General features: G+C 44.0%; 1 non-coding gene across 1 annotated transcript; it reads right to left on the bottom strand.

Annotated features, from left to right (window-relative positions):
• Nucleotides 1-342: 342 nt before the first annotated feature.
• On the bottom strand, nucleotides 343-480 carry LOC114815885. Its single transcript, XR_003763682.1, has one exon. It is a non-coding gene; the product is annotated as a small nucleolar RNA SNORA7 (small nucleolar RNA).
• Between the last annotated feature and the right edge of the window lie 24,731 nt (nucleotides 481-25,211).

Here is a 25,211-nt window from a genome sequence, read left to right as displayed (position 1 = left end):
AAGTCAGAATATATACACAGTGGAGAGCATGCACATGTACCTACAAACATATCTGGATATACACATTTTTTTTGAGGAGGGAAGTTGGGAAGGGTATTTGAGAGTATTTGAGACATCTAGTCTTGTCTTATGATGTAGAGTCATCTCCGGACCATAGCGACACCATGCACATATCTCTTCCAGAGCGCCCCACCTCCCACTGCAATAATTCTGGGGTATCCATAGAGTTTTCTTGGTAAAAATACAGAAGTGGTTTACCATTGCCTTCTTCTGCACAGTAAAGTTGAGTGTCCACCCTCGAATCCCTCCCATGCCACTGCTGCCCAGAACAGGTGAGTTTTGACTTGTAGCAGATTGCCTTCCACTCTCTAGCCACTGCCTAAGATAGTAATGGAATGGATACGCCTCTGCTTGACTCTCCCTCCTGTAATCGAGACTGATAGAGTACTGGAAACTCTCCAGGTGCAACCCTAAGGGGTTTTTTTTTAAATATACCCTACACACAACCATGTTCAAGTACCATATGCATGAAGGTTCCCCAGACCAAGCCAGTCTTTCTTGTGGAAAGCTCTTTCTTCCTTCTTCATATTTCTTCAGAGGTGTCACCAGTGCATAGTCCCTGGAGAACTCTACAGAGTGATGTATATCATTTGCATGTCTTCTTTGGAATATGCCTGTAGGGAAACTCATGAATGACTGTCTATAGAACTTTTGATGATGGTCTTGCTCTGTTGTGAAAAGTAAAATTTCCCAGAGAAGCTGAACCACATTTTAATGCCAGCAACGAGAACAAATATTGCATTCTTAGGCATGATGAGGTGACAATATAGCAATCCTTCCTTCTTGAGGGAAGCATTACAGATGGTGAAGTTCATCCTGTGGTGGGTGGGTATGACTTAAAATGCTAATGAGGAACCCAGAAATCTGGCCACACTGTACACACCCAAAGTCTGATCCTTGTTAATAGTTAATCAATTATATATATTAAATACTTATTGTTGGCAGAGCACTTAACTAAGCACTGCTTAGAGAAGCAGTGTGGCTCAGTGGAAAGAGCCCAGGCTTTGGAGTCTGAGGTCATGGGTTCGAACCTCAGCTCTGCCACTTGTCAGCTGTGTGACTGTGGGTAAGTCACTTAACTTCTCGGTGCCTCAGTTCCCTCATCTGTAAAATGAGGATGAAGACTGTGAGCCCCATGTGGGACAACCTGATTCCCCTGTGTCTCCCCCGGCACTTAGAACAGTGCTCGGCACATAGTAAGTGCTTAACAAATACCAACATTATTATTATTATCACTTGGGTGAGTACATTATAACAGAGTGGTGGGCACATTACCTGCCTAGAATGAGCTTAGAGTTTAGAGGGGAATAAAGTCAATAATGTTAATCAATTAAAGAAATGTATATTGCTGTAATTTTTAATATAAATAGCTCCTGATGCTGTTTTTCCTTTCGCCTCTGTATTCACAAGCTTTACAGAGCTTCTACTCCAACAGACACACTTTTCTTGATTCCACTGGGCCATCTACAGCTTAGTTTTCATCTTAGTTTTAGTTTGAGTTTGAGTCTTAGTTTTCATCTAGGATGCAGTACTATCTGTTGATTTGTTTTCCTGTGACCTTAAAATGTTTCCTCAGTCCTTCTTACTTTTAGTTTTAAAGTTTCAGTTCTCCACATAAACAGCTTTTTGTGATCCTGCTGTCACCTATTCTGATGTCACATCCAGTGTAGTTGTGTTGCAGTGAATATATTTTCAGTGTTTATTAGTGATCCTAATCAAGCAATCAGTGGTAGTTATTGAATATTTACTGAGTGTAGAGCACTGTTTTAAGTGAATTTGGCAGGAAATTGAGTGTAAGCTGAAATACAGTGAGGAGTCATGGATGGACACAGAAGCCATGGCTTTCTGAGACAACAAAAGTGGTGGTATTACCTGAGATGGGAAAGTTAGGAAGAGGAAGGAGTTTAGTCTATCACAGAATACTCCTGAGCAGATTGAAAGGAAAAAGGAAGAATTGGAAACCTATGTCTTCTGTAACTGAAAATATCAACTCATGCATGTTTTTAAGAGGAAAATCCACATGATTGCTTTGGAATAAAGCCAATTAAAAACACTGACTCTAGTTCAGGATAAATTCTATATGTAGAAGAAAGCAATTTAAAATGATGAATAGCCTAGAATATGCATAAGAATATAAACTAACCCTGAGAAACTATGTGACAGAGAGTAAAGCTACCATGAACACCTTTCAGCTTCTTGAGGTGAAAAGTCCATAGATTCAGCAGAGCTTTATTAAGTTAGGACTGAAGTCCCTCTACTTTTTAATTTGAAAGGTAGGCAAGATTTTCCACTTAACCAATTCCCATTGTCTGTGGTCTGTCATGTTTAAGACTACTAAAATTAGTTCCTTATAATAATACCATAATAACCCTTTTTAAATTGAAGGAAATTTTAATCCATTTCCTTTGGATGGAATTAAACAACCTTCTTATAGGGTGAAATTTAGCATGAGTTGTCTGCGAAGACCAACTCACTGAAACCCTAATTAAATCCGAGGGTGGGAAAATGCATATTTTCCCAATGTTTAAGCAAACTCTAAGGCAAATATTTTGTGGAAGAATTTCCCACATGCTTCACAGCAAAATTTGAATGCATTTTTTAAAAATATCAGACTCAATTCTTTCACTGCTGAAAATTACTCTGGAGTAGCCCTAGAAGCTAATACTACTTTCATGGTACCTTTACCAAAAAAAAAAATAAAAATCACTCAATCCATCAATTATTAATTGTATTTACTGAGCACTTACTGTATGCAAAGGACTGTAGTAAGCACTTGGGAAAATACAATATAACATCAAACACATCCCCTGCCCACCAATGAGCTCACAGTCAATGGTGTTTGAGTGCTTACTGTGTGGAAAGGGCTGTACTAAATACTTGGGAGAGTAAAACAGAGTTGGTAGATGTGTTTCCTACCCAAACCAGCTGACCACAGAAGAATCCTACTCCTCCCTACCTAATAATAATAATAATGATCGTACTTATTAAGCACTATGTGCCAAGCACTTCCTCCGCTTACCCTATCCCTCAACTCCAAAGATCTGGCCATCTACTTCATCACAAAAATTATCACAATCAGGTCTGAGTTCCCAAAAGTCACCCCCTCCCTGCTGCCTCCCCCCCCAACCCTCTTTCCTACTTTCCCATCTTTCCCTGCAGTATCCTCAGAGGACATCTGCTCCCTCCTCGCAAGTGCCACCCCCTCCACCTGTGCTATGGACCCCATTCCCGCTCATTTTATAAAAACCATCACCCCTTCCCTCCTCCCCTCCTTAACTTCTATCTTTAACTTCTCACTCTCCAATGGCTTCTTCCCCTCTGCCTTCAAACACTCCCATGTCTCCCCCATCCTAAAAAAACCCTCTCTTGACCCCATTTCCCCTTCCAGTTATCGCCCCATCTCCTTCCTACCCTTCCTTTCCAAACTCCTAGAACGAGTCATCTACACTCGCTGCCTAGAATTCCTTAACTCCAAATCTCTCCTGGACCCCTTCCAATCTGGCTTCCGTTCCCTCCAAAACTGAGGTCCTTATCTTCCCTCCCAAGGCCTGTCCTCTTCCGGACTTCCCTGTCACTGTGGATGGTATGACCATCTTTCACGTCTCTCAAGCCCGCAACCTTGGTGTCATCCTTGCCTCAGCTCTCTCATTCAACCCACACATCCAATCTGTCACCAATGCCTGCCAGTCTCACCTTTACAATATCACCAGGATCCGCCCTTTCCTCCCCATCCAAACAGCTATCTTACTGGTACAGGCTCTCATAGTATCCCAGCTGGATTATTGTGTTAGCCTTCTCTCTGATCTCCCTTCCTCCTGTCTCTCCCCGCTCCAGTCTATTCTTCATTCCGCTGCCCGGATCATCTTCCTGCAGAAACGTTCTGGGCATGTCACCCCTCTCCTTAAAATCCTCCAGTGGTTGCCTATCAACCTCCACATGAAACAAAAACTCCTCGCTCTTGGCTTCAAGGTTCTCCATCACCTTGCCCCCTCCTACCTCACCTCCCTTCTCTTTCTACTGCCCACCCCACACGCTCTGCTCCTCTGCCACTCACCTTCTCACCATCTTCCATTCACTCCTATCCTGCCATCGACCCCTAGCCCACATCCTCCCGCTGTCCTGGAATGTCCTCCCTCCTCACTTCTGCCAAACTAACTCTCTTCCTCTACTGAGAGCTCATCTCCTCCAAGAGGCCTTCCTAGACTGAGCTTCTTTTCCCTCTGCTCCCTCTTTGACCCCCCTTCACCTCCCCTCAGCCAAACCCCTTTTCCCCCCTTTCCCTCTGCTCCTCCCCCCCCTTCCCCTCCCCTCAGCACTGTGCTCATTTGTATATATTTTTATTACCCTATTTATTTTGTTAATGAAGTGTACATCCCCTTGATTCTATTTATTGTGATTGTCTTGTTTTTGTCCGTCTGTCTCCCCCAATTAGACTGTAAGCCCATCAATGGGCAGGGATTGTCTCTATCTGTTGCCAAATTGTACATTCCAAGCGCTAACTACAGTGATCTGCACATAGTAAGCGCTCAATATATATTATTGAATGAATGAACTGTTCTGAGCACTGGGGTAGATAAAAGCAACTCGGGTTGGACACAGTCCCTGTCCCACACGGGGCTCACACTCATTCATTCAATAGTATTTATTGAGCGCTTACTATGTGCAGAGCACTGTACTAAGCGCTTGGGATGAACAAGTCGGCAACAGATAGAGACAGTCCCTGCCGTTTGACGGGCTTACAGTCTAATCGGGGGAGACGGACAGACAAGAACAATGGCACTAAACAGCGTCAAGGGGAAGAACATCTCATAAAAACAATGGCAACTAAATAGAATCAAGGCGATGTACAATTCATTAACAAAATAAATAGGGTAACGAAAATATATACAGTTGAGCGGACGGGTACAGTGCTGTGGGGATGGGAAGGGAGAGGTGGAGGAGCAGAGGGAAAAGGGGAAAATGAGGCTTTAGCTGCGGAGAGGTAAAGGGGGGATGGCAGAGGGAGTAGAGGGGGAAGAGGAGCTCAGTCTGGGAAGGCCTCTTGGAGGAGGTGATTTTTAAGTAAGGTTTTGAAGAGGGAAAGAGAATCAGTTTGGCGGAGGTGAGGAGGGAGGGCGTTCCAGGACCGCGGGAGGACGTGACCCAGGGGTCGACGGCGGGATAGGCGAGACCGAGGGACGGCGAGGAGGTGGGCGGCAGAGGAGCGGAGCGTGCGGGGTGGGCGGTAGAAAGAGAAAAGGGAGGAGAGGTAGGAAGGGGCAAGGTGATGGAGAGCCTTGAAGCCTAGAGTGAGGAGTTTTTGTTTGGAGCGGAGGTCGATAGGCAACCACTGGAGTTGTTTAAGAAGGGGAGTGACATGCCCAGATCGTTTCTGCAGGAAGATGAGCCGGGCAGCGGAGTGAAGAATAGACCGGAGCGGGGCGAGAGAGGAGGAAGGGAGGTCAGAGAGAAGGCTGACACAGTAGTCTAGCCGGGATATAATGAGAGCCTGTAGCAGTAAGGTAGCCGTTTGGGTGGAGAGGAAAGGGCGGATCTTGGCGATATTGTAGAGGTGAAACCGGCAGGTCTTGGTAACGGATAGGATGTGTGGGGTGAACGAGAGGGACGAGTCAAGGATGACACCGAGATTGCGGGCCTGCGGGACGGGAAGGATGGTCGTGCCATCCACGGTGACGGAGAAGTCTGGGAGCGGACCGGGCTTGGGAGGGAAGATGAGGAGCTCAGTCTTGCTCATGTTGAGTTTTAGGTGGCGGGCCGACATCCAGGTGGAGACGTCCCGGAGGCAGGAGGAGATGCGAGCCTGAAGGGAGGGGGAGAGGACAGGGGCGGAGATGTAGATCTGCGTGTCATCTGCGTAGAGATGGTAGTCAAAGCCGTGAGAGCGGATGAGTTCACCAAGGGAGTGAGTGTAAATGGAGAACAGAAGAGGGCCGAGAACTGACCCTTGAGGAACTCCAACAGTTAAAGGATGGGAGGGGGAGGAGGCTCCAGCGAAGGAGACCGAGAATGATCGGCCAGAGAGGTAAGAGGAGAACCAGGAGAGGACAGAGTCCGTGAAGCCAAGGTGAGATAAGGTATGGAGGAGGAGGGGATGGTCGACAGTGTCAAAGGCAGCAGAGAGGTCAAGGAGGATCAGAATGGAGTAGGAGCCATTGGATTTGGCAAGAAGGAGGTCACGGGTGACCTTAGAGAGAGCAGTCTCGGTAGAGTGGAGGGGACGGAAGCCAGATTGGAGGGGGTCTAGGAGAGAATGGGAGTTAAGGAATTCTAGGCATCGATTGTAGACGACTCGTTCTAAGATTTTCCACATTTTACAGATGAGGGAACTGAGGCATAGAGAAGTTAAGTGACTTGCCCAAAGTCACACAGCAGACATGTAGTGTAGGCAAGATTAGAACCCAGGTCCTTCTGACTCCCAAACCCATGCTCTATCCACTAAGCTATGTGAGCCCCATTAGAGACAGAGACTGTGTCAAACCCAATAACCTTGTATCTACCCCAGAGAGAAGCAGTTTGGCTCTGTGGAAAGAGCACAGGCTTTGGAGTCAGAGGTCATGGGTTCGAATCCCCGCTCGGCCACTTAGCTGTGTGACTTTGGGCAAGTCACTTCACTTCTCGGTGCCTCAGTTACCTCATCTGTAAAATGGGGATTAAGACTGTGAGCCCCACGTAGGGCCACCTGATTACCCTGTGTCTACCCCAGCGCTTAGAACAGTGCTTGGCACATAGTAAGTGCTTAACAAATACCAACATTACCCCAGCACTTAAAAGAGTGTTTGGCACATAGTAAGCATTTAAATACCATTTTAAACAAGAGTTTACAGTCTAGAGGAACCTAAAAAATGCCTAGGAGCATTTCATATTTACTATAACATTGTTCTTCGCAATGGTCAGTTTAAAAGGCAAGACGATGATCACTTTAGATGTAGGACACATGAGCAGGTGAATTCATAAAAAGGCAGTTTTCTTTCCAGGAACTTAAATATTGAAAATATTTATGATCTCCCCTGTATGAAACTCTGTAGGTATAATGCACATGCTTTCCACTAAACTTTATGCTACTTTTGGGCAGAGAACATATCTATCAATTCTATTGTATCTCTCGCAAGCTCTAAGTACAGTATTCTGCACACAAAGAACTCAATAAATAGCATTGTTTGATATACTCCCTAGTGCTTAATACAGTGCTCTGCACAATGTAAGCATTCAAAAAATACTACTCATTGAAGTAGGGGAGTGTCTATTGGGGCTGTGCTAGCAGTGATGTAGCTTTCTTAACAAAGAACCCCATATGGTGCCCCACATAGTGGACAGGCTAATCAGGAATCCTGAAAATCAGTGGTTGATGGTAGCAAAGACTGGGTGGTTACCCTGGCAACCACCTACAGGTCTGTGACACTGCAGCACAGAATTGTCATTCTGCTCTGGTCACTTTGGCCGTTGATCTTTTTTTATGGTATTTGCTAAGCACTTTTAATGTACCAGGCACTGTACTAAGAACTGGGCTAGATCCAAGCTAATCAGGTTAGACAGAGTCCATGACCCACATGGGGTTCACAGTCTTAATCCCCATTTTTCAGATGAGGTAACTGAGACAAAGAGAAGTGAAGTGACTTGCCCAGGACACGCAGGAGACAAGTGGCGGAGCTGGGATTAGAACCCAAGGCCTTCTGTCTCCCAAGCCTGTGCTCTGTCCTCTAGCTCACACTGCTTCTCTTTTTACATAAGATTCTTGTACGCACTTTGCAAAAAGTTGCACCTGGTGCCAGCAGGAACTGGGACAGGAGAGTAGGGCTGTGCTGTGTAAACTACTAGGATTTTAACCCATTCTCTTGCACAGGTTCTTGGACCCTAAATCTTCAAGATTGACCTGAGACTCCCCTGCCATTTATGACAGACTCCATCACCACTACAAGTGTGCAGTTAACACATTACACTTATAGCCATCACTCACCTCCCTAACTCAAGGCCTAAGGGTATGGGGGAGACCGGTGGCGATCGAGTCTCTTATTGAAAATGACTGATGAGCCACATGGATGGAGAGTGATGAGAAATCTGAATCAAGAGCCTTGGTGGAGGATTGATTAGAGTGCTAATAGTTTGACTCCACATCACTCACATTCCCTAGTCCCTGCCTGACATGTTTCCACGGAGATACACTGTACATTGAGCAACTCGGTGGCTAGCCCACCCTGAATCATATGTTCAGGACACTAATAATAATAATGATCATTTTGATATTTGTTAAACACTTACACTGTGCCAAATATTGCGTTAAGCATCGGGGTAGATAAAATACAATCAGATTGGACACATGCTCACATCGGACTCATATCTAAGTAGGAGGGGGAACCAGGTTTTTGATTCCCATTCTACAAATGAGGAAAATGAGGTACGGAGAAGTTAACTGACCTTCCCAATGTCACACAAGAGACAAGTGACAGAGCTGCGACTAAAACCCAGGTTCTCTGACTCCTAGGCCTATGCTTTTTCCACTAGCCCACATTGTGTAGGACCCATGTACAGCCAAAGTGACCATATCATAGTGCTAATACTGTGCTGTGACTTGATGAACCAGAGACCATTGCCTTGCAGTCAGGGATGGTCACCACGGATGGCAGAGTCTCAGCAGGCAGAACTGGGATTTCAACCCTGACTACTTGTTTCGTTTTGCTGTCTCCCCCTTTTAGACTGTGAGCCCGTTGTTAGGCAGGGATTGTCTCTATCAGTTGCCGAATTATACATTCCAAGTGCTTAGTACAGTGCTTTGCACACAGTAAGTGCTCAATAAATACGATTGAATGAATGAATGAACTCTGGCTTTCTGATTCCTAGAACTTCTTTCAGGGGATCAACAGCAGGCTTATAGGAGACCATGGTAGAATTGGGCTGAAGATAGAGTATGCTGCTAAGAATCCACTCCTAAATGGTCCAAAAGCCCCTGTGATACACAAATCTGCTCTCTCAATTCCACCTTTTCCACCAAAATAAATCCCTTTTGCTCCCCTCACCTTTTATTCATTCATTCAATAGTACTTATTGAGCACTTATATGCAGAGCACTATACTAAGCGCTTGGAATGTACAATTCAGCAACAGATAGAGACAATCCCTACCCAATGATGGGCTTCCCTTTTATTGACCTTGTACCACCAATTCCCAGCCCTGGATAACCTCCTCTACCATACCTTACTCCTCTCTTGGATTCATAAGGCGGAGCACTACTGGCTTCAGCAGCTTCAATTCATCTGCATCTTCTATAACTCTGCCCCCTCCACCATTCAGCAAAACTACTCCTCCCTCTTTTAACCACCATGGGCTTTTAAAGCACTCAGTCACCTTGGCCCCTCCTACCTCACCTCACTACTCATCTATTACTGCCCAGCCCGCACACTTTACTCCTCTAATGCTAACTTTCTCACTGTACCTCAGCCTTGTCTACTTCTCTGCCAGCCTCTCTTCCACATCCTGCTTCCGGACTGGAATGCCCTTATTTCTCATATCTGACAACAATTACTCTCCCTTCCTTCAAAGCCTTATTGAAGGCACATCTCCTCCAAGAGGCCTTCCCTAATTAAATCCTCCTTTCCTCTTCTCCCACTCATTTCTGCATTGCCGTGACTTGCTCCCTTTATTCATCCCCCCTCCCAGCCCCACAGCACTTATGTAGAAAACTGTAATTTATTTATATTAACATTTGTCTCCCCCTCTAGTAACACTTATGGCATTTGTTAAGCACTTACTACGTGCCAGGCATCGTATTAAGAGCTGGAGTGAATGCAAGCAAATTGGGTTGGACATAGTTCCTGTCCCACGTGAGGCTCACAGTCTCAATCTCCATTTTACAGATGAGGTAACTGAAGCAGAGAGAAATGATGCGACTTACCAAAGCTTACACACTTCACTACTTCACAAGTGGCTGAACCGAGATTATTACCCTTGACCTTGTGACTCCTAGGTCTACGCTATATTTGCTCTGGACTGTAATCTCAATGTGGGCAGGGAATTGTCTGTTTATTGTTACTTTAGACTCTCCCAAGCACTTAGTATAGTGCTCTGCACACATTAACTGCTCAATAAATACTATGGACTGGCGGACTCTTCTCCGACCTTATTAACCCAGTGAAAGCCCGAGATTGATGAAATCTATGAGGGCCCCCACGTGAGATGCAATGTCATTATGTCATGCTGTGAATGGTGACATTGGAGTCACGTCTCTGGTTTAACTGAGTAGAGCCTTCCTCTTCTACTCTCTGCCCCACTTTCACCCCAGCCACACCATTCTCCCAGCCCAGCCTGGACTGCTGGTTCACATGTTTGCTTCAGGCATTAGTCTAATTAACAATCATTAATCCCTCATCAATTAGCACTTGCAAATTGATGGGGTTCCTAGTTGTTGTTAATGGACCCATTAGCATGTCTAGCCCCGGGCTGTTGCTGTGTCATGGACACTGTCGGTGAGGCCCCATCTGGGTCAGCTCCTTGGCAGCCAAGGGTTGTTGGGGTTGGAGAAGGGGAAGAGAGGCCAGGTTGCTGGTCGGGGGAGGAAGATCCTCCCTCCACCCCATTTTTCGTGCTTTGGGTTTGGGGTCTCTCATTCCTGATTTACTTCATGCATTCATTCAATCAATCGTATTTATTGAGCACTTACTGTGTGTGGAGCACTCTATTAAATGCTTGGAAAGTAGAAGCAGTGTGGCTCAGTGGAAAGAGCACGGGCTTGGGAGTAGGAGAAGCAGCGTGGCTCAGTGGAAAGAGCATGGGCTTTGGAGTCAGGGCTCATGAGTTCGAATCCCAGCTCTGCCACTTGTCGGCTGTGTGACTGTGGGCAAGTCACTTAACTTCTCTGTGCCTCAGTTCCTTCATCTGTAAAATGGGGATTAAGACTGTGAGCCCCACGTGGGACAACCTGATTCCCCTATGTCTACCCCAGCGCTTAGAACAGTGCTCGGCACATAGTAAGCGCTTAACAAATACCAACATTATTAGGTCATGGGTTCGAATCCCACTCTGCCACTTGTCAGCTGTGTGACTGTGGGCAAGTCACTTAACTTCTCTGTGCCTCAGTTCCCTCATCTGTAAAATGGGGATTAAGACTGTGAGCCCCACATGGGACAACCTGATTCCCTTGTGTCTACCCCAGCGCTTAGAACAGTGCTCTGCACATAGTAAGCGCTTAACAAATACCAACATTATTATTATTACAATTCGGAAACAGGTAGAGACAATCCCTATCCAACAACGGACTCACAGTCTAGAAGAGGAGAGACAGACAACAAAACAATGAGCTGGGGTCTTCTGAGTTGAACTGGTCAGGGCTGTGGTTCATGCACATTTCCTCCATTCTGTCTGGCAGCAGACCACAGTTGCAAGAATGAGAGGGAGTTCTGTCACAAGATGAGGAGTGTTTTCTTTTTCTTTCTTTTTTGTGGTATTTAACTGCTTAGAGAAGCAGCACAGCATAGCTCAATGGAAAGACCACGGGCTTGGGAGTCAGAGGTCATGGATTCAAATCCCGGCTCTGTCACTTAGCTGTGCCTCAGTGACCTCATCTGTAAAATGGCGATTAAGACTGTGAGCTTCACGTGGGACAACCTGATTACCCTGTATCTACCCCAGGGCTTAGAACAGTGCTCTGCACATAGCGCTTAACAAATACCCACCTTATTATTATAGGGGATAGAGCATAAGCTTGGGGAGGCAAGGTCGTGGACACTGATCCTGGCTCTGCTACTTGTAATAATAATAATAATAATGTTGGTATTTGTTAAGCACTTACTCTGTGCCGAGCACTGTTCTAAGCGCTGGGGTAGACACAGGGGAATCGGGTTGTCCCACGTGGGGCTCACAGTCTTCATCCCCATTTTACAGATGAGGTAACTGAGGCGCCGAGAAGTGAAGTGACTTGCCCAAAGTCACACAGCTGACAAATTGCCGAGCCAGGATTTGAACCCATGACCTCTGACTCCAAAGCCCGTGCTCTTTCCACTGAGCCACGCTACTTGTCTGTTGTGTGACTTTGGGCAAGTTACTTCATTTCTCTGAGGCTCAGTTGCCTCGTCTCTCTCAGTGCATCACATCCTAGGTGTAAAAGGATAAATGCTATTCTTAAAAACACAGCCCCGACTCTGCCACTTGTCAGCTTTGTGGCTTTGGGCAAGTCACATAGCTTCTCTGGGTCTCACTTACCTCATCTTTAAAATGGGGATTAAGACTATGAGCCCCACGTGGGACAACCTGATTACCCTGTATTTACCCCAGTGCCTAGATCAGTGTTTGACACATGGTAAGCCCTTAACAAATACTGTCATTATTATTACTCTTATTATCCCACCTAGCCTCCATACCCATTCTACCCACTCTTGATAACCAAATAGATACTCTCAACACCACCCTCTCTGTTCAACTCAACTCACTCTCTCCCCTATCCCTTTGTCGCTCTCACTCTACTAACCCACAGCCCTGGATCAAGTGCACTGTCCCCCTCCTTCTCTCTTATGCTCGAGCCGCTGAACACTGCTGATGGAAATCTAAACATCAGGCTGATCTTGTTCACTTCATATTTGTCCTTTCTTGCCTTAACTCTGCCCTCTCTTCTGCCTGGCAAAACTATTTCTCTTCCCTTACTGACCCCCACGCTCATCACCTCATCAATTATTCCATACATTTAACTCCCTCCTCAGGCCCCCTGCCTCCCCAGCCACACACACACACACACACAAACAGATCCCTCACCCCCAACAATCTGGCCATCTACTTCATTAAGAAAATTAACCCCTCTTCCCCATCCCCAGGCCCCCTTTTCAACTTTTCCATCCTCCCAGCAGTATCTTAAGAGGATATATCCTGCCTTCTCTCAAGTTCCACCCCCTCTACATGTGTACTGGACTCCGTTCCTTAGCACCTTATAAAAACTCTTGCCCCTTCCCTTCTTCCTTCTGTAACTTCCATCTTCCACTACTTACTCTTCAGTGGCTTCTTCCTCACAGCCTTCAAACATGCCCACATCTCCCCCATCCTAAAAAAACCTCCCTGACCCCACAGGCCCCTCCAGTTATTGCCCCATCTCTCTCCTATCCTTCCTCTCCAAACTCAGAGAGTCATTGCCTCAAATTCCTCTCTTCCAACTGTCTCCTGGTCCCCCTCCAATCTGGTTTCCACTCCCTTTGCTCTACTGAAACCCCATTCTCAAAGGTCAAGAATAACCTCCTTCTTGCCAAATCCAATGGCACCTACTCCATCCTAATCCTCCTTGACCTTTCAGCTGCCTTTGACACTGTGAACCATCCCTTTCTCTTCAGTATGTTATCCAATCTTTTAGAGGACTCCGTCCTCTACTGGTTCTCCTCTTATCTCTCTGGCCATTCATTTTCAGTCTCCTTCATGGGCTCCTGCTCCCCATCCCATTCCCTAACTGTAGGGGTCCCTCAGGGTTCAATTCTTGGTCCCCTTCTATTCTCCATCTACAGTCTTTTCCTTGGAGAACTCATTCATTCCCATGGCTTCATCTCTAAACAGATGACACACAAATCTATATCTCCTCCACTGTTCTCTCTCTCTTCCTCCAGGCTCGTATCTTCACCTGCCTTCAGTACACCTCCACTTGGATGTCCTCCCATCACCTAAAACTCAACATGTCCAAGAAAGAGCTCCTTATCTTCGCTCCCAAACCCTGTCCTCTCCCTGACTTTCCCGTCACTGTGAACGGCACAACCATCCTTCCCATCTCACAAGTCTGCAAACTTGGTGTCATCCTTGACCCTGCTCTCTCATTCACCACACATATCCAGTCCATCACCAAGTCCTGCTGGTCTCACCTTCACAACATTGTCAAAATCTGCCCTTTCCTCTCCATCCAAACCACTGTACTAACGTCGTAATCACTCATCCTAACTCTACTGGATTACTGCATCACCCTTTCTGCCCTCCCAACCTCCTGCCTCTTCCCACTTCAGTCCAAATTTCACTCTGCTGCCTGGATTATCTTTCTACAGAAACAATCAGGATATGTTACCCGCCCTCAAGTTGCCTATCAACTTCTATATCAAACAAAAACTCCTCACTATTGGCTTCAAAGCTCTTCGTCACCTTGCCCCCTTCTTACCTCACCTCCCTTCTCTCCTACATCCCATCCCACATACTCCTCTCCTCTGGTGCTTACCTTCTCACTGTGCCTTGATCTCACCTATCCCACCGCCGACCCCTGACTCACATCCTACCCCTGGCATAGAACTCCCTCGCTCCTCAAATCTGCCAAACACTCTTCTCCCCTTCAAAGCTCTACTGAAGGTTCACCTCCTCCAAGAGGCCTTCCCAGAATAAGCCCCCCTTTTTCTCAGCTCCTTCTCCTTTCTGTGTCACCGTGACTCGATCCTTTTTGCTGTCCCCCTGTTCCCTGCCCCACATCACTTATATATATAGGTATTTGTCTATAATTCTATTTATTTATATTGGAATGCCTGGTTACTTGTTTTGATGTGTATATATCTATAATACTATTTATTTATATCATTGCCTGTTTACTTGTTTTGATGTCTGTCTTCCCCTTCTAGACTGTAAGCCCAGTGTCGGGAGAAGCAGCATGGCATAGTGGATAGAACATGGGCCTGGGAGTTAGAAGGTAATGGGTTCTAGTCCCTCTCCACTGCTTGTCTATGTGACCTTGGGCAAGTCACTTCACTTCTCTGGGCCTCAGTTCTGTAAAATGGAGATTGAGACTGAGTCCCACGTGAGACAGGGACTGTTTCCAACCTGATCTGCTTACATTAGTACAGAGATTAGTACAGTGCATGGAACATAGTTAAGCACTTAACAAATACCATAATTATTATTATTACTGTCTCTCTTTATTGCTGAATTGAATTTTCCAAGCATTTAGTACAGGGCTCTGCACACAGTAAGCGCTCAATAATTACAATTGAATGAATGAGTAAATGAATGACTGTGAACCCCATTTAGGACAGGGAGTGTGTCCAACCTAATTTGCTTGTATCCACCGCAGTGCTTAATACAGTGTCTGGCACAAAGTAAGTGCTTAATAAATACCACAATTTTCTTACTAAGTGCCAGGCACTGTACAAAGAGCTGGGGCAGATACAAGCTAATCAAGTTGAAGCAATTCGAGAAAATAGTGTTCTGTGCGACCATGCTTGAGGACAGCTTTTGGCAGGAATGGTGTTTGGGGTTGCAGCATCAACTAGTGCAATGTGGAGTGTCTTTTTGTTTTTTGTTATTATGATATTTGTTAAGAACTTACTATGTGTCAGGCACTGTACTAAGCGCTAGCGTAGATATAAGGTAATCAGGTTGGACACAGTCCCTGTCTCACAGGGGACTCACAGTCTTAATCCCCATTTTACAGATGAGGTAATTGGGGCACTGGGAAGTTAAGACTTACCCAAGGTAATATAGCAGACAGGAGGCAGATCCAAATTAGAACCCAAGTCCTTCTGACTCCCAGGCCCAAGCTCTATCCTGTTGAGGGCTCTTAGCCAGGACCCTTGAGTATCAACCCTGTGAGGCTCTGTGGTTATCCATTCCAGCCCTCAAGGACTTACATACCCATTGACTCTACCAAATTATTCAGATTTGTAATTCCTTCATGAAATCCCCAGTGACCCTGCCTCCCCCTTCTCAAGATTTGATGATTTTGTCAGCAACATGGTTGAAAAAGCAAAGCCATCAGGCTTGATCTCTCTCTCACCTCCCCAGCTCCTTCCCACTCACAGCCCCAAATCCATTCTTTAATCTTTCTTGACTGTCTCTCTCTCTCAAGTGGAGATCTCCCATAGGCCTTCAAAACCTAACCCATCCACCTTTGCCTATGACTCCAACTCTTCACACCTTCTAAAAACATTTCAGCCTACTCTTCTTCCCTTCCTGATATCCTTTTCAACCACTCATTCTCATGACCACAATCCTAAAAAAAAACCTTATCCAGACCCAACTGCCCCCTCCAGCTTCCTCCTTCATTTCCTACCCAATCTCCCTACAAGGGTTGTATGCAATTACTAACTGTACTTCCCCTTCTCCAACTCCCTCTTTGACTCTAGTTTCTGCCCTATGAAGTCAGTTGAATCCCCTTTCTCCAAAATCACCAGTAACAGCTTCCTTACCAAATCAAATGCATTCTACATTTTTCCAAATCCTCCTCTATCTCTCACCTGTTCTTGGTCTGGAGGACCACTTCCTTCTCCTGATATTACTGTCTTATCTTGTTTTACTGACACTGTTCTCTCCTGATTCCTCTGTGGTCAATCCTCCTCAGCTTCTTTTGCCAACTCTTCCTTTTTTGAATCCCTTCTAAAATCACATTTCCAGGAGGCCTGCCCTGATGAATTTCTACCCTTCCAAACATAAGTCCCCACAACTGCACTTCAGCACTTCCACACCTCCCAATCACCTCCCCAGTAGTACTTATCAATCAATCATATTTATTGAGTGCTTAGAGTATACAGAGCACTATATTAAGCACTTGAGAGAGTAGAGTAGAACAGTTAATAGACATGCTCCCTGCCCACAACAAACTTATAGTCTAGTGGGGGAGACAGACATTAATATAAATTATGAATATATACATGAGTACTGTGGGGATGAGGGAGGGGTGAATGGAGCATGCAAATCCAAGTTCAAGAGTGATGCAGAGAGTAGTGGGAGAAGAGAAAATGGCAAAGACCTCTTGTGGAAGATATGCTTTCAAAAAGGTTATGAAGATGGGGAGAGTGATTGACTGTTGGGTATGAAAAAGGAGGGTGTTCTAGGCAGGATGTAGTCAATAAGTCCATGGTGAGATACATGAGATTGAGGTACAGTGAGTTGTTTGGCATTAGTGGAGCTAAGTGTGTCGGCTGAGTTGCAATAGGAAAAACAAGGTAAGGTAATGGGGGAAGGGTGATTGAATATTTTAAAGCTAATTGTAAGGAGTTTCTGTTTAATATGAAAATGGATGGGCAACCACTGGAAATTCTTGAGAAGTAGGAAAACGTACTGAAAAGATTTGCAGAAAAATGATTTGGGCAGTAAAGTGCGGACGGGAATGGGGAGAGACAGGAGGCAGGGAAGAAAGCAAGGAGGCAAATGTAGTAAACCAGGTGGGATAGGATAAGTGCTTGGATTAACATGGTAGCAGTTTGGGTGGAAAGGATAGGGTGGATTTTAGCAATGTTGGAAAGGTTAAGCCAAGACTTTCAATCAGTCAACCAACCATATTTATTGAGTGCTTACTGTCTGCAGAGCACTATACTAAGCCCTTGGGAGAGTACAACATAATAGAATTAGTAGAAGCATTCCCTGCCCACAACAAGTTTACAGTCTAGAGGACAGAATACAGAGAGGATTTGTTGACAGAGTGAATATGTGGTTTGAATGAGATAGATGAGTCAGGGATAATGCTGAGGTTCTGGAGTTGTGAGACAGGGAGGTTGGTGCTGTTGTCTACACTGATGGGAAAGTCACGGTGAGGATAGTTCTTGGGTGGGAAGATGAGGCATTCAGTTTTGGATATTTTAAGTTTGAGGTGTCAGGAGGGCATCCAGATAGAGATGTTCCAAAGACCAGAGGAAATTTGAGACTGCACAGGAGATCAGGGCTGGAGATGTAGATTTAGTAATCAAGCAGCGTGGCTCAGTGGAAAGAGCCCGGGCTTTGGCGTCAGAGATCGTGAGTTCGAATCCCAGCTCTGCCACTTGTCAGCTGTGTGACTGTGGGCAAGTCACTTCACTTCTCTGTGCCTCAGTTACCTCATCTGTAAAATGGGGACTAAGACTGTGAGCCCCACGTGGGACATCCTGATTCCCCTGTGTCTACCCCAGCACTTAGAACAGTGCTTGGCACATAGTAAGCGCTTAACAAATACCAACATTATTAAACATATCAAGATGGTAGTTGAAGCCACTGGGAGCAAATGAGTTCTCCAAGGAAGTAGGTTTAGATGGAAAATAGAAAAGGATCCAGAAATGAGCCTGGAAGGACTCCCACATTTAGGGGGTTGGAGGTAGAATAGGAGCCCGTGAAAGAGACTGAGATGGTGCCAGCGAAATAGGAGGAGAACTAGGATAATGAATGAGGTGACATTTTATGCTCTTTGAAAAATAGCTGGTACTTTGGAAGGCTGCTAGACAAAATGTGGTGCCAACATTGCATTGGCTTTCAGACCAAATTGTAACTCTATGTCACAATTGCAGTGATCAATCTTTTATAAGTGGTCTATAGGCTGAGCACTCAACAGCAAATGGCATGACAAGATCACAAAAAATGAGGTCCTGGAACACAGAAATTCCACCAACATCAAAGCAATATTCTGTGTATCATAACTTCCTGAGGCAGGGCACTTGAAAATGAGGAATAATTTAGAACCAATCAGGGTTCCTGGCATGATCTAGAAAGATCAAAATCTTGGGACTTTGGACAAGTGATTTTCTTTAGCCTCAGTTTCCTCAACTGTAAATAGTCATAGAATAGTATTTTCTCTCCTGCATGTGGGACAGAGACCGTGCCTGATCTAACCCAATGTTTATTACACTAGTTGAAACATAGCAAGTGCTTAACATGTATCATAGTTATTACCATTATTATTATTAAGAAAGGTTCAAGAGCCTTATTATGAGAATCCAGCCTCCCTTTTCTAAACTTTCTTCCTCCTCCATTTCTGTGAATGGATGGCTTAGGCAGGTTATCTAGGGTGCTGGAATATCTCCCTATCTTCTGGCCCAATCTCATTTTATATAGGGATAAAAAGAAGACAAAGACATAAAATCCAGAATTGTAGATGGCAAGAGAAAGGGGCTTGAAAGTGGGTAGTCACCTGGTTGAGAAAAGAAGACCCCATAAACTTACCCTAAATAGACCACCTCCACAGGACACTCCCTTTGCTCCTGTGCACAAGTTGTGGAACGATGATGGCAGAAATCTAGATACCAGACCCACCTTGTTCAACTAACTTCAACCCCACCTGCTTTCATTCTTCCTGACCTCATTGGCTCCTATGTCCATTGCCCATCCCAGTTGTTTCAGACATTTAACTCCATCCTCAAACCCCCTGCCCCAGCCCTCATTTCTTTACCCTAATGACCTGGCCATGCACTTCACTGATAAAACTTAAAACCATCAGGCCTGAGCTCCATGAAATATCCCCTGCTCCTCTCCAGTCCCTCCCTCCTCCTGCCCCTTCTTCTACTCTCACAACTTTCCCAGCAATATCTCAACTGGAGATCTCCCACATCCTCTCAAAATCCGGTCCCTCCGTCTGCACTTGCCCTCTCCCTTCCTCCCTCCCTGACCACCATCTTCAACTCTTCACTCTCCAATGGTTTCTTCCCCACTCCTTTCAAGGCATGCTGATGTATCCCCTATGCTAAAAAGGCTCCTGGAGGAAGCCTTGATCTAATGGCTCCCTCCAGGTATCTCCCAATCTCCCTCCTTCCATTCCTCTCCAAACTCTACAAGCAAGTAGTTTACATGCATTGCTTCCACTTCTTCAATTTTCTCCTTGATCTCCTCCAATCTAGCTTCTGCACCCTTCACATCACAGATATTGTCTTCTCAGAGGTCACCAAGTGATCTCCTTCATAACAAATCCAGTGGCCTCTACTCCATCCTAATTCTCCTCAACCTCTCAGCTGCCTTCAACAACTGTTTACAACCCTTTTTTCCTGGAAACATTATCCAACCTTGGCTTCAGTGACACTATCCTCTCCTGGTTCTCCTTCTGTCTGGATACTCATTCTCAGTCTCTTTTGCAGGGTCCTCCCTCTGCCTCCCACACCCCAGTTGTGGGAGTTCTTCAAAGCCAGGGCTCCCTTTTATTCTCTCTGTATACCCACTCGATTAGAGAACTCATTCACTCCTGTGGCTTCAACTACCATCTCTGTGCAGATGATCCCCAAAATTGCATTGTTAGCCTTGATCTCCTTCTCTGCAGTCTCATTTTTCCTCCTGCTTTCAGGTCATCTCTATTTGGATATCCTGCTGACACCCCAAAACTTAACACATCCAAACAGAACTTCTCATCTTTCCACCCAAACGCTGTCCTCTCCCTGACTTTGCCATCACTATAGACAGCTTCATCATCCTCCCTATTTCACAAGTCTGTAAACTTGGAATTATCCTCAACTCCTCTCTCTCATTCAACCCACCTATCTAATTTGTCACCAACTTCTGTCAGTTCTACCTTCACAACATCATTAAAATCTACATATTCCTCGCCTTTCAAACTGGTATCAGCTTGATCCAGGCATTTATCCTATCCTGCCTTGGTTATTGCTTCAGCCTCTTCACTGACCTCCCTGCCTCCTGTATCTCACCACTCCAGTTCATATTTCACTCTATTATCCAGATTATTTTTCTAAAAAAAAGTTAAGTTCATGTCTCCCCACTCCTCAAGAACCTCCAGTGGGCAACCACCTTACCACCTCAGTGACCTTACCACTTCAGTGACCTTGCTGGAGAAGCAGCGTGTCTTGGTGGAAAGAGCATAGGCTTGGGAGTCAGAGATTGTGGGGTCTAGTCTCAGCTCTGCCATGTGTCAGCTGTATGACTTTGGGCAAGTCACTTAACTTCTCTGGGCCTCAGTTACCTCATCTGTAAAATGGGGATTAAGATTGTGAGCCCCACATGAGACCACCTGATGGCCTTGTATCTACCCTAGAGCTTAGAACAGTGCTTGGCACATAGTAAGCACTTAAAAAATACCAACATTACCATTATTATTATTATTATTACCTCCCTGATTTTCTACTACACCCCAACCTATTCACTTTGTACCTCTAAAACCAACCTACTCATTTACCTCAATTTTGTCTATCTCTCCACCAACCCCTCATCCACAACCTACTTCTGGCCTGGAACTCCCTTTTCCTTCATATCCAACAGATGATCACTCTCCCAAACTTCAAACTTTATTAAAATAATAACTCCTCCAAAAGGTCTTCCCCAACTAAGTCCTCATTTCCTCTACCTCTTCTCCCTTCTGCATCGCCCTTGCTCTTGGAAGTATATGCTTTATTCACCTCACCCTCAGCCCCACAGCATTTATGTGCATATCTGTAATTTATTTATTTGGATTAATGTCTGTCTCCTCCTCTAGATTGAAAGTTCCTTGTGGGCAGGGAACATGTCTACCAGCTCTGTTCTATTGGGGAATCAGCGTGGCTCAGTGGAAAGAGCCCGGGCTTTGGAGTCAGAGTTCATAGGTTCGAAGCCCCGCTCTGCCGCTTGTCAGCTGTGTGACTATGGGCAAGTCACTTCACTTCTCTGTGCCTCAGTTACCTCATCTGTAAAATGGGGATTAATACTGTGAACCCCACGTGGGACAACCTGATTCCCCTGTGTCTACCCCAGCACTTAGAACAGTGCTCTGCACATAGTAAGCGCTTAACAAATACCAACATTATTATTGTACTCTCCCACATCCTTAGTACAATGCTCTGCAAATGGTAAGCACTCAATAAATATTTTATTATTTATTGATTGATTGAAAGTCCCACTTCCAAGACCTTCCCATATTTAACTGAACAATATCTGTATCAATAGAACTGAGCAGATGTTCACCTGGAATTATCCTAGACTCCTCTCTCATTCAACTGCGTATTCAATCCATTACCACATCCTGTTGGTTCAACCTTCACAGCACTGTTAAAATCCATCTTTCCTCTCCATTCAAACTGCTACAATGTTAATTCAAGGACTTGTCCTATCCAGCCTTGATAACTGTATCAGTCTCTTTGCTGACCTGCTTACCTCCTGTCTTTCCCCACTCCACTCCATTCTTCACTCTGTTGCCAGTTCATTTTTCTACAAAAACTTTCAGGCTATGATTTCCCCCAACTTCTCAAGAACTTCCAGTGGTTGTCCATCCACCTCTGCATTAAACAGAAACTACTTATAATTGCCTTTAAAGCACTCAATCACCTTACCCCCTCCTACCTCAACTCACTACTCTCCTACTACAACCCAGCCCACAAACTTTGTTCCTCTAATACACACTTTCTCACGAAACTCTCTCTCTTCTATCTCAAAGCCAACCTCTAACACTCATCCTGCCTCTTGCCTGGATCACCCTTTCAATTAATCACCCTTTTAACTACAGGCAATTACTCTCCATCCCCATCCCCTTCAAAGTCTTATTGAAGGCACATATTTTCCAAGAGGCCTTCCTTAACTAAGCCCTCCTTTCCCCTACTTCCACTTCCTTCTGCATTGTCCTGGTTGCTCCCTTTATTCATTCTTCCTTCCAGCCCCCCAGAACTTATGTACATATCTGCAATTTATTAATTTATATTAATGTCTGTCTCCTGTTCTAGACTGTAAGCTCGTAGTGGGCAGGGAATGAGTCTATTATATCGTTATATGGTACTCTCCCAAGTGCTTTGCACAGTGCTCTTTACACAGTAAGCCCTCAATAAATATGACTGACTGATTGACCTGGCCCCAACCTCTCACCTTTAAATGTTTTACCAACACTTTAGCCATCATTACCCTGAAAGCTATTGAAACTTCAAAACCTCACCTGTGTATGGGCCTGTATTCCTTAAGCCTTGTGATAGTCCTTAAACCTCATGAGAACAGTGTGGCTTAATGGATAGAACATAGGCCACCGGAGTCAGAAGGACCTGTGTTCTAATCCCAGCTCTGCCACTTGTCTGTGGTGTGACCTTGGGTAAGTCATTTTACTTCTCTGGGCCTCAGTTACCTCATCTGTAAAATGGGGATTAAGACTGTGAGCCCTATGTGGGACAGGAACTGTGTCCAACCTGATTAAATTATATGTATCCCAGAATTTATAACAGTGCTTTATAACCTGGTAAGTGCTTAACAAGTACCATGATTATCATTATTATTATTATTATATTTGCCCCTCCACCAGCTCCACAGTGCATATGTTTATACCATACTCTCCATTCCTTTATCAATTATTTATTTTAATTTCTGTCTTCCCCTCTAGTCTGTAAACTCCTTATAGGCAAGGATTATATCTACCTACTGTATTGCATTTTACTCTAACAGTCCTTTGGTGCACTATTCTTTATATAGTAAGCACTCAATAAATACCACTGATTGCATGTCAAGTGTAAAGCCCTTTTTACCTAAACATTGCCTTACCTATAAGTTTGAAAAAATACTCAAATTAATTTCTGAATTTTTTCTATTTCCCTCACATTTCATAGAGAGGCCTGTATTGCCTAACCCAGAGAAAATAGTTATATTTCGATCATTAAATATGTGAAAATTATTCTTGATTTTTTCCCAGAAAATGTATTATAGAATCAGTTTCACAAAAAAGTATAGTGCATGTAATTCTGCTTACAATACAAAAGAAATGAACGTGAATCTTTTTTCATTTTTACTTATATAAGCATCAGTGTATTTCCCAGTGTTTTTATTAGCAAAAAAAGTATGTCCTTGGTCCTGTATATTTAATTCTTCATATGATAGTTCATTTATATCTCCAATTAGCCTTTCCTCTTAAATTCCAGTTGTTGCATGCCATGCTCTCCAATATTATCCACTCATCTTTTTGGCAACAATTTCCATATCTTTCATTCAGTAGTTTCCTAAAGTGCCTAAACTCATAGTTTGGGTTAGGAAAACTTGATTTCAGTTTAGTTTCTAAGTGCATAGCCCAACATGAGCAAAGCCATTGATTAGGCATTTCTCTTTAGTTAAAAGATATAACACCACAGAAAGTCACAGTCTGGGTTCATTTAGTCTTTTTCATTTTGTAGTGCTCCATATTACATGAGTGCAGAGTCATTTGAATCTCTTTAATATTCATGATCCTCTCACCAGTCTGAGTGAAAGAGATAAAGCTTTTGATAGCAATCTGAGGAACTTGATTAACAATGTACTAATCATCAGTACCATGGACCTGATTCAAAAATGTTTTCCATTCACCCATCACTTTATAACCAAAGATGATTGCATTACCTTACCATTTTTGATTCAAATAAAACCACATGAGCTGAAAATACCATTCCATTTTTACTAAATGCACCTTGCAACCAATTTAATTTATTTTTAAACCAAATACTGAAGTGACCTATAATAACCAATTAGTGCCTGAACATCACAAAGGGTAACACAAGTGGGCAGCAATAAAATCTCTTCACTTCAACTTCACATCACTAAATGTTAAATTGTGCCATGGAATTAATTTTGCAATAAATTGTTATTGTTGTTATAAAATCTAACTAAAGCATATTACAGAAGTAATTATCCATATATCAGAATGCATTGAATGTAGAGCATGAATTCTAATTGCTCCCCAAATTGCTTATCATTCAAATGTTAATTTTAGGGATTTTATTCCTGTAACTATAACTTACCTTCATTTCCCAGCACTGATTTTTTTAACATACTTTTTTAAAAAACGCTGAAATGATTAATACAAAGGAAATTATTTTGGAATATACTATTATTTCGCTATCAAAATTACTGAGTGGGAGTATATGCAAGATTATAGAAAGGCATTGATTGGGCATTTCATTTTAGTTTAAAACATATTGCAGCACAGGAAGTCACAGTCTGGGTTCATTTATCCTGAAAATTTACTATAACTTTCACCAGGTATTCATGATCCAGTTGTTCAATATTCAGCAGATATCACCTCTGAGACAAAATTGATACATAATTTAAAAAAATATTTCCTCTGCACATACTCTAACATTTTCAAATATCAATATTTAACATTGCATGCAGCAGCACACCTGTTGCAAAATGTCTTCTATTCAAATCATGAGGATGCATGAGTTTGACATATTTTGCATTTTCTATTTTATTCGTATACTGGAATTTGATTATAATGACTGTTGGGCATTTTTCCATATTTTTCAGAACCTTTTCAGAAAAGTTTTTAGTGGTGCAAAACCATAGGTGCTCATAACACAATCAACAAATTGTATTTATTGAGTGCTTACTATGTGCAGAGCATTGAATAAGTAATAATAATGTTGGTATTTGTTAAGTGCTTACTATGTGCCGAGCACTGTTCTAAGCGCTTGGGTAGATACAGGGTAATCAGGTTGTCCCATGTGAGACTCATAGTCTCAATCCCCATTTTGCAGATTAGGTAACTGAGGCACCAAGAAGTTAAGTGACTTACCCAAAGTCACACAACTGCCAAGTGGAGGAGCCTGGATTAGAACCCATGATCTCTGA

Source organism: Ornithorhynchus anatinus, chromosome 1, assembly GCF_004115215.2.
Source record: "Ornithorhynchus anatinus isolate Pmale09 chromosome 1, mOrnAna1.pri.v4, whole genome shotgun sequence".
Lineage (NCBI taxonomy): Eukaryota > Metazoa > Chordata > Mammalia > Monotremata > Ornithorhynchidae > Ornithorhynchus > Ornithorhynchus anatinus.
The sequence above is the reverse complement of the archived record's forward strand: the minus strand, read 5'-3'. Positions and strand labels throughout refer to the sequence as shown.